The sequence below is a fragment of the Ruditapes philippinarum genome, unplaced genomic scaffold (assembly GCF_026571515.1).
Source record: "Ruditapes philippinarum isolate M1 unplaced genomic scaffold, ASM2657151v2 ctg5622_1_1_1_1, whole genome shotgun sequence".
Taxonomy (NCBI): domain Eukaryota; kingdom Metazoa; phylum Mollusca; class Bivalvia; order Venerida; family Veneridae; genus Ruditapes; species Ruditapes philippinarum.
The window spans coordinates 231-16,801 of NW_026854200.1; the positions used below are offsets into that span (position 1 = coordinate 231).

At 34.6% G+C, this 16,571-nt stretch overlaps 1 long non-coding RNA gene across 3 annotated transcripts; it reads left to right on the forward strand.

Moving 5' to 3' along the window:
- Nucleotides 1–692: 692 nt before the first annotated feature.
- On the forward strand, nucleotides 693–15,202 carry LOC132739381 (uncharacterized). 3 transcript variants are annotated; one of them, XR_009626993.1, is made up of 4 exons: nucleotides 693–1,739; nucleotides 9,551–9,785; nucleotides 10,384–10,539; nucleotides 11,358–15,202. It is a non-coding gene; the product is annotated as an uncharacterized LOC132739381 (long non-coding RNA). The 3 variants fall into 3 exon arrangements; XR_009626994.1 differs by lacking the exon at nucleotides 693–1,739 and adding an exon at nucleotides 3,934–5,865; XR_009626995.1 differs by lacking the exon at nucleotides 693–1,739 and adding an exon at nucleotides 6,322–9,040.
- The last annotated feature ends 1,369 nt before the right edge of the window (nucleotides 15,203–16,571 follow it).

The window sequence follows — 16,571 nt, forward strand, 5'->3', positions numbered from 1 at the left end:
CACTCTAGCGGTCACATTTTTGCATCAATCATCATCAAACTTGGTCAAGATGCTTGTCTAGGTGATAGCTTGGATGAGTTCAAACATGGGTATAGTCCTGGATGAAAAAATAGGTCACCTGAGCTAAAAATAGAAAAACCTTGTTAACACTCAAGTGGTCACATTTTTGCCACAATCATCATCAAACTTGGTCAGGAAGCTTGTCTAGGTGATAGCTTGGATGAGTTTGAACATGTGTCATCTCGGATGAAAAAGTGGAGCTAAAAATAGAAAAACTTTGTTAACACACTTAAGCGGTCACATTTTTGCCTCAATCATTATCAAACTTGGTCAGGATGCTTGTCTAGGTGATAGCTTGCATGAGTTCGAACATGGGTCATCTCAGATGAAAAACTAGGTCACCCGAGCTAAAAATAGAAAAACCTTGTTAACACTCCAGCGGTCACATTTTTGCCTCAATCATCATCAAACTTGTTCAGGATGCTTGTCTAGTTGATAGCTTGCATGATTATGAACATGGGTCATCTCAGATGAAAAACTAGGTCACCGGAGCTAAAAAAAGAAAAACCTTGTTAACACTCCAGCGGTCACATTTTTGCCTCAATCATCATCAAACTTGGTCAGTATGTTTATCTAGTTGATAGCTCGGATGAGTTCGAACATGGGTCATCTCGGATGAAAAACTAGGTCACCTGAGCTAAAAATAGTAAAACCTTGTTAACACTCTAGCGGTCACAATTTTGCCTCAATCATCATCAAATTTGGTCAGGATGTTTGTCTAGTTGATAGCTTGGATGAGTTCGAACATTGGTCATCTTGGATGAAAAACTAGGTCACAGGAGCTAAAAATAGAAAAATCTTGTTAACACTCTAGTGGCTACTGTTTTTATCCAAATATCCTGTAAATTGGTCTGAAAGTTTGTTTTGATGATTTCTAAGTCAAGTTCGAACATGGGTCATCTTGGATGAAAAACTAGGTCACACCACCCAAATATGGAAAAACCTTGTTAAAATTCTAGTGGTCACATTTTCGACTCAGTTATCATCAAACTTGGTCAGGATGCTTGTCTAGGTAATTGCTCGGATGAGTTCGAAATCGCATGTGAAACTAGGTCACCGGAGCTAAAAACAGAAAAATCTTGTAAACACTCTATTTGCTACTGTTTTGATCCAAGTATCCTGGAAATTGGTCTGAAAGTTTGTTTTGATGATTTCTAGGTCAAGTTTGAATATGGGTCACCTGGGTAAAAAGCTAGGTCACACTGCTCAAATATGGATAATCCTTGTTTACACTGTAGTGGTCAAATTTTTGACTCACCTGTCATGAGACTTGGTCAGAATGCTTGTCTAGGTAATTGTTGGATAAGCTTGATGGGTCAGGTGAGCGATTTAGGGCCATCATGGCCCTCTTGTTTAATGTTTCACTCTGTTGATTCGTGGTGGATGACCTTTTACCCAATTTTAAGAATTATCCTAAGATATTTACATAATTATTGGAATCAAAAGTTTTGGTATCACTTAAGTTTCAAATGGAATTTAAATGGTATAAACAATTGCTTAATGTTGAGACAAATAATAAGAGATTTATGCACAGATTTAGATTATTTAATAACTAGCATTTATTTTTAATAACGCTTTAATATTTTTCTTTCACAGACAATTCTTGACTTTCAAACAGCCCAGATGTTACTGTAGAATGCTCCATGGAGGACTGTTTGATTACCCATTACCAGAAGAAGGTATGAACAATATTTTTTTTTATCTATCTTAGTACCTTAACCTGAAGAATTTTTGTATGTTGGATTTGTCCTAGTGTCAATATCAAATTTAACTACCAACATTTATGATAGTGGTCGGACTGTATGTCACTTACAAATTTTCACTATAATGTATATGCAGTATTTCGATAGAGTTTTGCCATTATCTCTTTCAGTTTTCAACGTGGTTGCTACGTATTGTCATGTCTCTGGCTGCTGTTAAACTAAACTAAATTATATCAGTCAAACAAATCAAAACAACACACATAAACTACATAATTATGCCCCCTTTCAAAGAAAAGAGGGTATATTGCTTTGCGCTTGTCGGTCCGTCTGTCCGTAGACCAAATGGTTTCCGAGTGATACTTAAAGAACCCTTAGGCCTAGGAACTTCAAACTTGGTATGGTGATTGGTCATGACAAGAAGATGATTTTGGGGTCAAGGGGTCAATGTCACATTGACCTTGTAAGCAAAAACGGTTTCCGATCAATAACTAAAGAACCTTAAGGCCTAGGAACTTCAAACTTGGTATGGTGATTTGTCATATCCAGTAGATGACCCTTATTGATTTTGGGGTCAAGGGGTCAAAGGTCAAGGTCACATTGACTTTGTAAGCTAAAACGGTTTCCGATCAATAAGTAAAGAACCTTAAGGCCTAGGAACTTCAAACTTGGTATGGTGATTGGTCATAATCAGTAGATGACCCCTATTGATATTGGGATCAAGGGGTCAAAGGTCAAGGTCACATTGACCTCTTGGGTAAAAACGGTTTCCGATCAATAACAAAAGAACCCTTAGGCCTAGGAACTTCAAACTTGGTATGGTGATTGGTTATGACCAGCAGATGACCCCTATTAATTTTGGGGTTAAGTGGTCAAAGGTCAAGGTCACATTGACCTTGTAGGTAAAAACAGTTTCTGATCAATAACAAAAGAACCCTTAGGCCTAGGGACTTTAAACTTGATATGGTGATTGGTCATGATCAGTAGATGACCCCTATTGATTTTGGGGTCAAGGGGTCAAAGGTTAAGGTCAAATTGACCTCTTAGGTAAAAACAGTTTCCGATCAATAACTAAAGAACCCTTAGGCCTAGGAACTTCAAACTTGGTATGGTGATTGGTCATGATCAGTAGATGACCCCTATTGATTTTGGGGTCAAGGGGTCAAAGGTCAAGGTCACATTGAACTTTTAGGTAAAACAGTTTCCGATCAATAACTAAAGAACCCTTAGGCCTAGGAACTTTCAACTTGGTATGGTGATTGGTCATGACCAGCAGATGACCCTTTTTGATTTTGAGGTTAAGGGGTCAAAGGGCAAGGTCACATTGACCTTGTAGGTAAAAATGCTTTCCGATCAATAACTTAAGAACCCTTAGGCCTAGTAACTTCAAACTTGGCATGGTGATTAGTCATGACCAGCAAATGACCCCTATTGATTTCCGGGTCAAGGGGTTAAAGGTCAAGGTCACATTGACCTTGTAAGTAAAAACGGTTTCTGATCAATTAACTAAAAACGCTTAGGCCTTGGAACTTCAAACTTTGTATGATGATTGTTCTTGACCAGCAGATGACCCCTATTGAGTTTTGGGTCAAGGGGTCAAAGGTCAAGGTCATGACCAGTAGATACTTGATAACCCTTATTAATTGTTTGATCACTGGGTCAGAAGTCATGCATAATTACCTTATCACATGAATAATTGGCTGCTGATAGGGGGCATACATGTTTTACAAACATATCTTGTTATAGTTGTTTTCCATTACAATAAAGGGTAATGAAAAAAATCAGTTTCTTGACAAAAAAATCGAATTAATAAATACAAAGTCTTTAGAAAAGGTTCCTTTTTGAGGTCATTTAAAAAAAGAATAATTTGGTGGAATTTTAGAGAGGGAAAAATGAGTTGTCATTCGTGGGTAGGGAATATGGCGGACTGAAATCATGTAATTGAGTTTGTAAGTGTATGGATGTGCAGACTTTGGGGGTCACTCAAAGAAGAACACTGGTTGCCATGGCAACCTAAAGAAAAGAACTTTAAATATCTTCTTTTAAATAACCATAAGACCTAGAGCTTAGATATTTGGCATGAAACATCTTCTAGTGAGTGTCTACCAAGTTTGTTCAAATAAAAGCCCAGGGGGCAAAATTGGCCCCGCCCCGGGGGGTCATTAATTTTCCCTATATGCATATAGTAAAAACTTAAAAAATCTTCTTTTAAAGAACCCAAAGAGCTAAAGCTAAGATATTTAGCATGAAACATGTTTAAATGGGTGTCTACCAAGTATGTTCAAATAAAAGCCCTGGGGTCAAAATTGGCTCCGCCCCAGGGGGTCATTGATTTTCCCTATATTCATATATAGTAAAAACTTAAAATCTTCTTTTAAAGAACTCAAAGAGCTATGGATAAGATATTGAGCATCAAACATGTTCTAATAGGTGTCTACCAAGTTTGTTCAAATAAAAGCCCTGGGGTCAAAATTGGCCCCGCCCCAGGGGGTCATTGATTTTCCCTATATGCATATAGTAAAAACTTAAAAAATCTTCTTTTAAAGAACCGTAAGAGCTAGAGCTAAGATATTTAGCATGAAACATCTTCTTATGAGTGTCTACCAAGTTTGTTCAAATAAAAGCCCTGAGGTCAAAATTGGCCCTGCCCCAGGGGGTCATAGATTTTCCCTATATGCATATAGTAAAAACTTAAAATATCTTCTTTTAAGAACCCAAAGAGCTAGAGCTAAGATATTTGACATGAAATATCTTCTAGTGAGTGTCTACCAAGTTTGTTCAAATAAAAGCCCTGGGGTCAAAATTGGCCCCGCCCCGGGGGTCATTGATTTTCCCTATATGCATATAGTAAAAACATAAAAAATCTTCTTTTAAAGAACCGTAAGAGCTAGAGCTTAGATATTTGGCATGAAACATCTTCTAGTGAATGTCTACCAAGTTTGTTCAAATAAAAGCCCTGGGGTCAAAATTGGCCCCGTCCCAGGGGGTCATAGATTTTCCCTATATGCATATAGTAAAAACTTAAAAAATCTTCTTTTAAAGAACCCAAAGAGCTAGAGCTAAGATATTTAGCATGAAACATCTTCTAATGAGTGTCTACCAAGTTTGTTCAAATAAAAGCCCTGGGGTCAAAATTGGCCCAGCCCCAGGGGGTCATTGATTTTCCCTATATGCATATAGTAAAAACTTAAAAAATCTTCTTTTAAAGAACTCAAAGAGCTAGAGCTAAGATATTTAGCATGAAACATGTTCTAATGGGTGTCTACCAAGTATGTTCAAATAAAAGCCCTGGGGTCAAAACTGGCCCGCCCCGGGGGTCATTGATTTTCCTTATATGTGTATAGCAAAAACTTAAAAATCTTCTTTGAAAAAACCCAAATAGCTTGAGTTTAGATATTATACATGAAACATCTTTAAGTAAATATCTACAAAGTTTGTTCAAATAAAAGCCCGGGGGTCAAAACTGGCCCTGCCCCAGGGGTGTCATTGTTTTTAACTATATGTGTATAGTAAAAACTTAAAAAATCTTCTTTTAAAAAACCCAATGAGCTAGAACTTAGATGTTTAGCATGAAACATCTTCTTATGGGTGTCTACCAAGTCTGTTCAAATAAAAGCCCTTGGGTAAAAATTGGGGGGGGGGGGGCTATATACAGGTGAGCGACCTCAGGGCCATCATGGCCCTCTTGTTTTGTTTGTTCCATTTGTTAAGAAATACATTATATTTGGTTTCATATAGGTATGAAAACAGAACGCTTGATAATTATACATGCAAGCATACAGGTTCAAGAATTATTGTCCATTCGGCAAATTCAGTATTGCTGGATAACATGTATCATAATGTTGTAGTTTTCATGAAATACATGTACATATTTTGCTGAATAAAGTGGTTCTTCAAACTGGCTGCCATCTGCAGTTTAACACATACAATACTAGTATAGTAAATAAAAGGATCATGATTATCAGTAGACCTATGACTCATGTATTTTATGGGAACAAAGTTTCCAAGTTTTAAGGGACTTTGCCTTAAAAGATTGTTTGAGTTTATACTTATGCTAACTGATCCGAAGTGGTCAAATTTCTTCTACAACCCAGCTACTGAAAAGGTAAATTATCTTCAAATAAGATGAACGCAGCTTCACTCATAAATTAAGTTTGACTTATTCTTAGGGCATAACAAAACAAAACAAAAAACAACATAAAAACATAATTGAGTAAAATTCTTCTAGAATTATGAAATAGTAATGTACTTTACATGTATGTAATTTTCACTTCAGTATAGAATTTATCTCATGCAAGGATAAAGAAAGCATTATTTAGTGAGTCTTTGGTGGGCTTTGTATCGTTCGTGCAGCATTTATGTTTAGGATAATAATTTTAAGTGCATTGATCAAGAACTATGCATTATTTAAGTTCAGATGTGCTTTGTTTCAATTACAAGGCAATTTGGCCTGAATGAAAAATTACAAAGCATTTCAACAGTAAAATCATGTGTTATCTTGAAATTAATTATGCCACCGCAGCATCTGCGATGCGGTGGCATATAGCGATTCACCTGTGTGTGTGTGTGTGTGTGTGCGTGTTTGTTTGTGTGTGTGTGTGTTATATAGATTATATAGTGAACTTAAAAAATCTTCTTGTGAAAAACCACTTGTCCAATTTCAACCAAACTTGGCAGGATTGATCCTTGGGTGAAGGGCTTCTAAAATTGTTCAAAGAATTTCATTCCATGCAGAAATCTGGTTGCCATGGCAACCAAAAGGAATTATAAGAATAAATTTAAAAAATCTTCTTGTAAAGACCCAGAAGGGCTAGAGCTTAGATATTTTGCATAAGGCATTGTCTGGTAGACCTCTACCAAGATTGTTCAAATTATAGCCCTGGGGTCAAAATGGGCCCCGCCCCGGTGGTCATTGATTTTCACTTTATGTACATATAGTAAAAACTTAAAATACCTTCTTGTAAAGACCCAAAAGGCCAAGAGCTTAGATATTTTGCATAAGGCATTGTCTTGTAGACCCTTACCAAGATTGTTCGAATTATAGCCCTGGGGTCAAAATCGGCCCCACCCCGGGGGGTCATTTAATTTCACTTTATGTACATATAGTAAAAACTTAAAATACCTTCTTGTAAAGACCCAAAAGGCCTAGAGCTTAGATATTTTGCATAAGGCATTGTGTAGTGAACCTCTAGCAAGATTGTTCAAATTATAGCCTTGGGGTCAAAATCGGCCCGCCCCTGGGGTCATTGGTTTTCTTTATATGTATATTGTAAAAACTTACAGTAAAAACTTTAAAAAAATTTCTTCTAGCAATTGACAAATGCTAGAGGTTAGATATTTTGCATGAAACATTGTGTAGTGAACCTCTAGCAAGATTGTTCAAATTATAGCCCTGGGGTCAAAATTGCCCCTGCCATGGGGTCATTGATTTCCAATATATACATGTAGTAAAAAATCAAAAAAATCTTATTGTCTGAAGGTACAAGGCTTAGAGCTTTAATATTTGTTAAATGATATCATCTATAGGTACTCTACCAAAGTTGTTCAAATTTTGCCTCTAGTGTCAAAATTAGCCCCACCCCGGGGGGCATAGGTTTTCCTTATATGTGTACAGTAAAAACTTAAAAAATCATCTTCTCTAAATTTACAAAAGCTAGAGTTAAGATATTTTGCATGAAACATTGTGTAAGTGAACCTCTAGCAAGATTGTACAAATTATAGTCCTGGTGTCAAAATTGGCCCCACCCCCAGGGGTCATTGATTTTCACTATGTACATATAGTAAAAAAATAAAAAAATCTTCTTGTCTGAAGGTACAAGGCTTAGAGCTTTAATATTTGGTATATAATATCATCTATGGGTCCTCTACTAAAGTTGTTTTAATTATGCCCCTAGTGAAAAAATTGCCCTGCCCTAGAGGCGATAGTTTTCCTTATATGTATAAAGTAAAAACTTGAAAAATCTTCTTCTCTGAATTGACAAAGGCTAGAGGTTAAATTTATGGCATGAGACTTTGGGAAGTGAACCTCTACTAAGATTGTTCAAATTATAGCCCTGGGGTCAATATTGGGTCCGCCCCAGGTTCATTAATTTTCATTTTGTACATATAGTAAAAAAAAATAAAAACTATTTTTGTCTGAAGGTACAAGGAATAGAGCTTTGATGTTTGCTATATAATATCATCTGTAGGTCCTCTACCAAAGTTGTTCAAATTTTTCCCCTGGTGTCAAAATCGGCCCTGCCTGGGGGCAGTGATTTTCATTAAGTACACACAATAAAAACAGAAAATAAAACAAATGTTTTCTGAATGGGAGAAAGCTACAGCTTAGATATTTGACATGAAATGTTGTTTGGTGGACCTGTATCAAGATTGTTTTGAATTAAACCATTGGGTCAAAATTTTGCCTTGCCCAAGGGGACAGTGACCTACTTTCTTGTCCTTTGATGTACAGCAATGAAATTTTGACCATGTGCACAGTTTTAGTTGTAAAATTGAACTTTTATATCAAGTGACCTAGATTTTGATTATGTGACCTACTTTCTTGTCCTTTGATGTACAGCTATGAAATTTGAACCATGTGCACAGATTAAGATGTAAATTGAACTTTGATTTCAGCTGACCTAGATTTTGACAAAGTGTCTTACTGTGTTTTCCTTTGATGTAGTCATGAAATTTAGGCTGTCGTCTGCTTAACTTTCTGCAAGGGAATGCTAGCAGTTTATAGTAATTCGTTGGTTTTGCATTGGTACCGGCTCATCCAGACAATAATATACGAGGTTAATAAAAGACCCGTTCTTCAACAGTATTTGTTCCTACACTTCTATTAAGTGTTGTATTAATGCGGTGGCATAGCATTTTCTCAAATGCAATCTTGTTTTTCATTTTGAGTGCATTGTGGTATAATATAGCAATGTATGGAGATCAGATGCTTTGTAATATAACCACAAAGGTCATTTGCCTGTGTGAATTATAACAAACATCTGATTGACATACAATGTACTTTGAAATGTTTTACCACAAAGCAGTCAAATCAAGATATATTTTAATTCAAAGTGAGATGAAAGGTTGGTCTCTAGACTAATCCAAACTACTATGATTTACCATTTCCGCAAATACTTTTAGAATAACACATTTTGAAAATGTAGACTTGCATTTCATTATGCAGTAAGTGTTGTTAATTGTGTAAAATACTTCAGGGAAATCTAGATTTCTAGATGAGTCAGAAGCTTGCATTTTCTTAACGCATATGCATATAGTATACAGGGAAGGAACACAAACAGGTGAAAATGAAAATTGATACCTTTTTCCATTCTAACATGAGGATAGAAATGATATCAAGTTAGAAATGATATAATTATTTGCAGTGATGTTATTGATCAATAAAATCACATTTTGGGATATATTATTTCTTAAATAATGCATGGTGTAACACACATATGAGCCGCGTCACGACAAAACCAACATAGTGCGTTTGCGACCAGCACGGATCCAGACCAGCCTGCGCATCCGCGCAGTCTGATAAGGACCCATGATGTTCGCTATCAGTTTCTCTAATTGTAATAGAGTTGGTAAGCGAACAGCATGGATCCTGATCAGACTGCGCGGATGCGCAGGCTGGTCTGGATCCATGCTGGTCGCAAACCTATTATGTTGGTTTTGTCATGACGCGGCTCATATCAAATTTGCAGAAAAAATTGTGGTTAAATGATATAACTTGCTTGTTTAATACTGATTACTTGTGCATGATCTTTAATATAAGACATTAAATTTTGATTTGCTTTTTTTTTTAGATGACTTCTGTCATGTTACTGTTTGATAACAGTGAAGGTACAGTAGGTTCAGACAAGTTATATACATGTAAACAGGACAAGACAGCTCAGACCGGCAGTTTGTTATAACAGCAAAAAGTGATAAAGTTTCAGCCATGAAGTCTTCATGATGATGATGATGAGCCTATTTATAGATTCTTTGCAATTATCTGTAAGGAAGAGGTTTCTGCTGCAGAGAAGAAAAAAAATCATAGAGGTTTGTCATTTTTTCAATAATAAATTAAGGTCTGTTGTTGATTGCATGTACAGTAAAGGTCTTTCCTTATTATAAGGTTCTAAGGTATGCCATATTTTGGTAATAACTGATCCCTTAGTAATTAATTAGAGTCATCAAACTTTATAAACATGTTTACTGTAATCACTTGTTGCATGGGGCATATGCCTGAAGCCGAGGATTTTGTGAATTACAGTTAAAGGGTTTTTCCAAATTTTCAACTTGCACTGATGTTGTTGTACATCAGGGTTTTACTTTCTAATGTTTGACTGATATCATTGTAGACCTTTACTAATTCAAAATCATGACAAAGTATTTAAAATTAAAATTCTCCTTTCCAGAATTACATTAATTCATCATAGGACTGGTAATTATACAAAAAACATATATTATTGTAAACATATTACACTAGAAAATTAAAAAATTGAAATGTATGCTCATAGTGAACATCCATTCAAAAGTGAAATTTTCAATTATTTTTCTGAAAAACAATAACAGATTATGTCCTGCTTCTAGTTTCTTGTATTTGAACAAATTATGCTGTTTAATTGTTTTACTAAACCTTGCTCCCACTTTGCAGTAAGAAGCTGCCCACTCTGTTTAAATGAAGCTGTCTGAAGTACCCAGTAGAACAATGTATTATTTCTGGAACAACTTAATTAAAGTTGAGCTTACTATGTGAAGGAGTTATTTCTGTATTCAAAAGGAAACTTCAGCATACAGAATACCAATTGAGGTATAGTAGTCCACTTTAAATTTTTACTTTTATCCATCTAAAGAAAGCATGAGATACAAAAATAAGCGATAATAATTATTTTCCTGACACCAGAATACACTATGGTTCTTCTTGCAGTTAGAAGTGATGTTCTATTCTTGTACAGCAGCATTAATGGAAACCAATATTTGTCCTATCATTTAATTGAAAGTAATTGACAATATTTTTGTTTGTTTTTCAGCAGCATTTGTAAAGTTAATTAAAAAGTCTGAATATCACACCATCCATTGCTTTTGATTTTTCTTGCGACTAGTAACTAGCATTTTACATAGTGGTTGTAAGCTTACTATGATAATTCATGCAAAGATATGATAAAAAAAATTATAGAAGAAATATGTCTTCGATTTTACTGGTAAATTGTAAAGTATGGATCACATTGTCTTTATGGTGTTGAATATATTCAGTGCCAGATATAGAGGATATTGAATGAGTGTAGTTTAATACTAAATTTATTGAACGAGTTGAATAAAATCATATTATGCGAGCCTCTGTCTCTAGTATTGAATCTACACGAATATAATATTCTATTTATCACATATATAAAAAAAGAACAGTAAACTGTTAAAATGAGTAATTTTTCAATGATGCGCCTATAGTGTAACGCTAACATTAGCGCGCTTTTAACGCTATGTTTATATATAGCGCAAATGACGTCACGTCAAAGTGTTATTACATTAGTGTAATATCGTTTTTATTAAATGGCTTTATTACACTCCTGCGCCTCGGTTTATGTGATAAAAACAATTACTTGCAACATGACAAATATATTTTATTTTCAGATATTTGTAGCTTCAGTTATGAAAGACAAGATTAATTGAACTGGAATCCCTTCAGAAGTTGACATAGCTAAATTCCGCAGTTTCAACTAAATTAATATACATTGGTTTTATTTTATACATGTATTTGTTAATAATTTTGTTTTCCATTATTTCCCAATATTGTTAATTTTGGATAATATAATGCCACAGAACACTTGTCAGTCTTGGAGTATGGCTGTTTAACAAAAACACTCCAGATTCATTGTTCGTCAGAACAATGAAATTACAATTTTGCTTGTTAATGAACTAATTTACATAAATATATTTTATGTAAGCATGAAGAAATTTGAAACATATCATATGATTGGTATTTGTTTCTTTTGCATGCAAGATCCCAATATATTTCATAGAGTGAACACCAGATTTAATATTTTCATGAATGGCATTGAAAAACATATACAATGTATAACTTTGCCACAATATTGGTAAATTGCGGCTGCTATTTTACTGTGACTGAAAGTAGTTCAGATATGACGCCTTATTATGTCCGAGGTCTATAGCCCATCATACAAGCCAAAGAGAGCAGATTTTTTTTTCTGTGTAGAATCATTAATTTTCAATGTTCATATTTGAAAGCGATTCTGTCATATTTCCTGAATTTGTTTAATTTCCATTATGATTTGCAAATATTAATTATCTACTCTTTATTTATCACATTTTTTCTGAGAAATAAATAAAATGTATTTCCCACAAAATTTCTGTTTGTTTATAATATAGGCTTTTCATCCTCATTCAAATAAAGTCTGGCTACTTTTGAAATTATACTTTATTGTGAAATAATCTAAAAGTGATGTCATTTTTTACTAAAAAGCATGTTATAAGTTATGGTGTTCAATTGATTTCTGCAGGACAACTTATGAAGGAAATGAAGTGTGTTGATATTTGCCATGTTAGTATCAAAAGACAGATTTAGTTCAATTTTGGCTGCAATAAATTATTTTTTGCAGTTATGCCCCATTTAAGCTCCACTTTTTCTTTTTTAAAAATAAAGGTATTGTTACAGTCATGTTGGCATTGCCAAGATCATCCACAAACTTGTTCTTTGATCATTACTTTTTAGCTCACCTGAACGTGTTCATGGTGAGCTATTGTGATCCCCCCACCATCCGTTGTCGTGGGTCGTCACAAAGACTGCACAGTAACCAAAGTTTGCAGGAATGATCCTAGGGTGGTCCCCTGACAAAGTTGTTCAAATGGTTCCAGTATATTGCATATGTAGGTCACGGGGCCATAAAAGGAGTTTAAAAAATGCAAACTTAAAACCTCCTCTTGTTTGAAAGTCAAGGCCTTATGCTTTGATATTTGCTATATGCTATCACCTATAGGTCCTCTACCAAAGTTGTTCAAATTATAGCCCTGGGGTCAAAATTATCTCCGCCCCAGGGATCATAGGTTTTCCTTATTCGATATAGTAAAAACTTAAAAAATCTTCTTGTTTGAAGGTACAAGGCTTAGAGCTTAGATATTTGATATATAATATCATCTATAGGTCCTCTACCAAAACTGTTCAAATTAAAGCCCTTGGGTCAAAATTGGCCACGCCCCGAGGGTCATAGGTTTTCCTTATATGTATATAGTAAAAACTGAAAAAATCTTTAAAAATAAACCAAATAGCTAGAGCTTTGATATAAAGCATTAAACTTCTTCTAATGGGTTTCTACCAAGTTTTTTCAAATAAAAGCCCTGGGGTGAAAATTGGCCCCGCCCACAGGGGTCATTGTTATTCCCTTTATGAATATAGTGAAAACTTCTTTTAAAAACCCCAAATAGCTAGGGCTAAGATATTTAGCATGAAACATACTCTAATGGGTGTATGCCAATTTTTTTCAAAAAAGGAAATAAGGAGACACCCAGTCCGTCGCATTTTCATTGTCCGGAGCATAACATGAAGACTAATGGTTGGAATTCAATATAACTTCATACAATGGTTAAGCACATTAAGAGGAAGTGCAGTGCACAAGAACCATAACTCCATCTTCACTAATTACAGAGTTATTGCCCTTTGTTACTTTTCCATTGCTTTTTTGTCCAGAGCATAACTAGAAAAGTACTAGTTTGAATTCAATACTATTTCATACAATGGTCAAGTATATTGAGAGAAAGCGCAGTGCACACAAACTCTTTCTTGACTCATTTAAAAGTTTTCGCCCTTTGTTACTTTTTAATACACCAGTGAAAATACGGAAAAAATGTTTCACTGCAGTGAAAAATAGTTTTGAACAGTGAAAATACGAAAAATGAAAATACACATTTTATTTCATCAATATTTCTCAATATTTCATTTATTAGTATATGATAAATATATGTATATATAGTAAACACTTAAGTTTTCTTTTTATTTTTTATACATTTTCTAATTTTGACATTATAATCCATAGACTACCCTTTAAATGTGTGTGTATTGGCTGAATTTGAAGAAAATAGTCCACCAAGACACCAGTAAAAAATACAGTAATTATTTTTCACTGCAGTGAAAAATGAATTTTTACAATGAAAATATGGGGAAAAATGCATTTTATTTCATCAATATTTCTCAGTATTCCATTTAAAATTATAACATATAATAAATGATGATATTGATGATATATATTGACTATTGTATTTCATTTTATGAATGATGATATCTGTATTTCACTGTACAATTATATTAAGGAAATTTTTGGGAAAACTTGGCATATTGTTAGACTATGATAATAGAAACATTTTAAGCGAAAAAGATTTGGGGGTCACCGCTCTCACTTCTGAGTTATCTGCCCTTGAATCAGACTTTTTTTACTAACATAAGGTCATTTCAAGGGTAGATGAATTATAAATATGTCTACATCATCTTTTTTTTACTTCTTGATTATGTTTTTTTCTTTCTAATGTTGATCACAATACAAAATTACAGTTAATTGCATTTCTTATTTATGTTAAAATGTTTCAGTTCGAATTAAGGGATTTAATTTGTCTGTAAATAAAAAATTAATAACCAAAAATGGTACAGATTTATGAAAGAAGGGAAAAATAGCAATCCATTCTTTATTCTGTATAGACATTTGTCACATGGACTCAAACAGAAGAAAACTGTATAAAATAAGCAAAAAATAAGTATTGTGTACCTTCATTGTGAGTTATCTGCCCTTGATTTTGGCAAAAAGTCCAATTTTAGGGGCAGATATTCGGTAAATGGCGTATCAATGAATACACTGGGCAGTCATAGGAACAAAACTTTTCTCCAAATAAAGAGTTTTAAAAATTGTTGTTTCCACGTAGGTCAAGTTAGAGCGTTAAAATTAATTTCACAGTAGTTGTCAGTGAACTCTGGAAACGATGAAAAACGTGTCAAATGGATCACTTTGACTTGTTTCAAACATTAAATATCTGATATTGTAACATCCAGGGTTTGTTCGTTTAGAAATTCTGTCGGCGTCTAAATTTCGTTCAACATATACTAGATATATTTAGGCTTGGGGCGTCCGTGGCCGAGTGGTTAAGGTCGTTGACTTCAAACCACTTGCCCCTCACCGCTGTGGGTTCGAATCCCGACAGGGACTTTGGATTCTTTCATGTGAGGAAGCTATCCAGCTAGCTTACGGAACGTCGGTGGTTCTACTCAGGTGCCCGTTCGTGCCTGAAATAATGCACGGAAGGGCACCTGAGGTCTTCCTCCACCAGTAAAGCTGGAACGTCGCTATATGACCTATACTGTGTCGATGTGACGTAAAACCCAAAACAAAACAAAACAAAAATTTAGGCTTCAAAACCATTATATATAGAATCTATGCAGTATTCATGATAGGACGACCTTAACAAATGTCATTTTAGTGTGATTTGAGAACATAATATCATTTTGATATTTTTGTCATTAATTTGCCTGAGTGTCCATTTAAAGTCACTAGAAATTACACTACATGTATTGCCGTTTTATATCGGTTGGTTAACTGTTGCACTTTGGTTCCTCGTATCGGCGGAGAAGACCCTGAAGATTTATGATACATCAGTTTCCCTATTCCATATCTGATTGTTTAACATCATTAGCGTTGAGCACTGATATAACTCGCTTTTATAAGGGCTCATCCAAAAGACGATTTGTATTTTTATGGTATTTGGTGTGATCGAACCCTCGGCTCGGGGATTACTAGTTCAGTGTGGTACCACGGAACCGAGATTCCACACCTGTTGGAGAATGGTTATATACACTTGGTGTTATGGTGGAAGATTTGTTAGACTAAGTGTTGCGTAATAGTCAAGTTAGTAACAACGATATTACACTGGCTGGGGCGACATCTAGGGATGTTTCTGCTAAAACAATGTCAAGACCTTTAGGCTGAAACAACTTTTTTGCAGAAACATCCCAAGATGTCGCCCCAGCCAGTGTTATAACCCTGTAACTAACAAGTTTCATATATTTTAACTGTTTTATCATTTTTTAGCTCGACTATTCGAAGAATATGAGAGCTATTGTAGTCGCTCCGGCGTCCGCGTCCGCGTCCGCGTCGGCGTCTGCGTTGGTTAAAGTTTTTTGTAAAGTCAAATATCTCAATTATTGCTTGAGATATTCAATTGAAACTTACAATACTTATTTATAGTAACAAGGTACATCAGATTGACAAGTTGGATAACTCTACCTACAATATTGACAGAATTATGCCCCTTTTTAACTTAGAAATTTTGGTTAAAGTTTTTTTGTAAAGTCAAATTTCTCAATTATTGTTTGAGATATTCAATTGAAACTTACAATACTTATTTATAGTAATAAGGTACATCAGATTGGCAAGTTGGATAACTCTGCCTACAATATTGACAGAATTATGCCCCTTTTTAACTTAGAAATTTTGGTTAAAGTTTTTTGTGTTAAGTCAAATATCTCAATTATTGCTAGAGATATTCAATTGAAACTTACAATAACTTATTTATAGTAACAAGGTACATCAGATTGACAAGTTGGATAACTCTGTCTACAATATTGACAGAATTATGCCCCTTTGAAACTTAGAAATTTTGGTTAAATATTTTTTGTAAAGTCAAATATCTCAATTATTGCTTGAGATATTCAATTGAAAATTAACAACACTTTTTATAGTAACAATGTACATCATTTTGCAAAATTGCATAACTCTGTCTGCAATATTTGCAGAATTATTTGCCCCTTTGAAACTTAGAAATTTTGGTTAAAGGTTAAAGGTCTTCAAA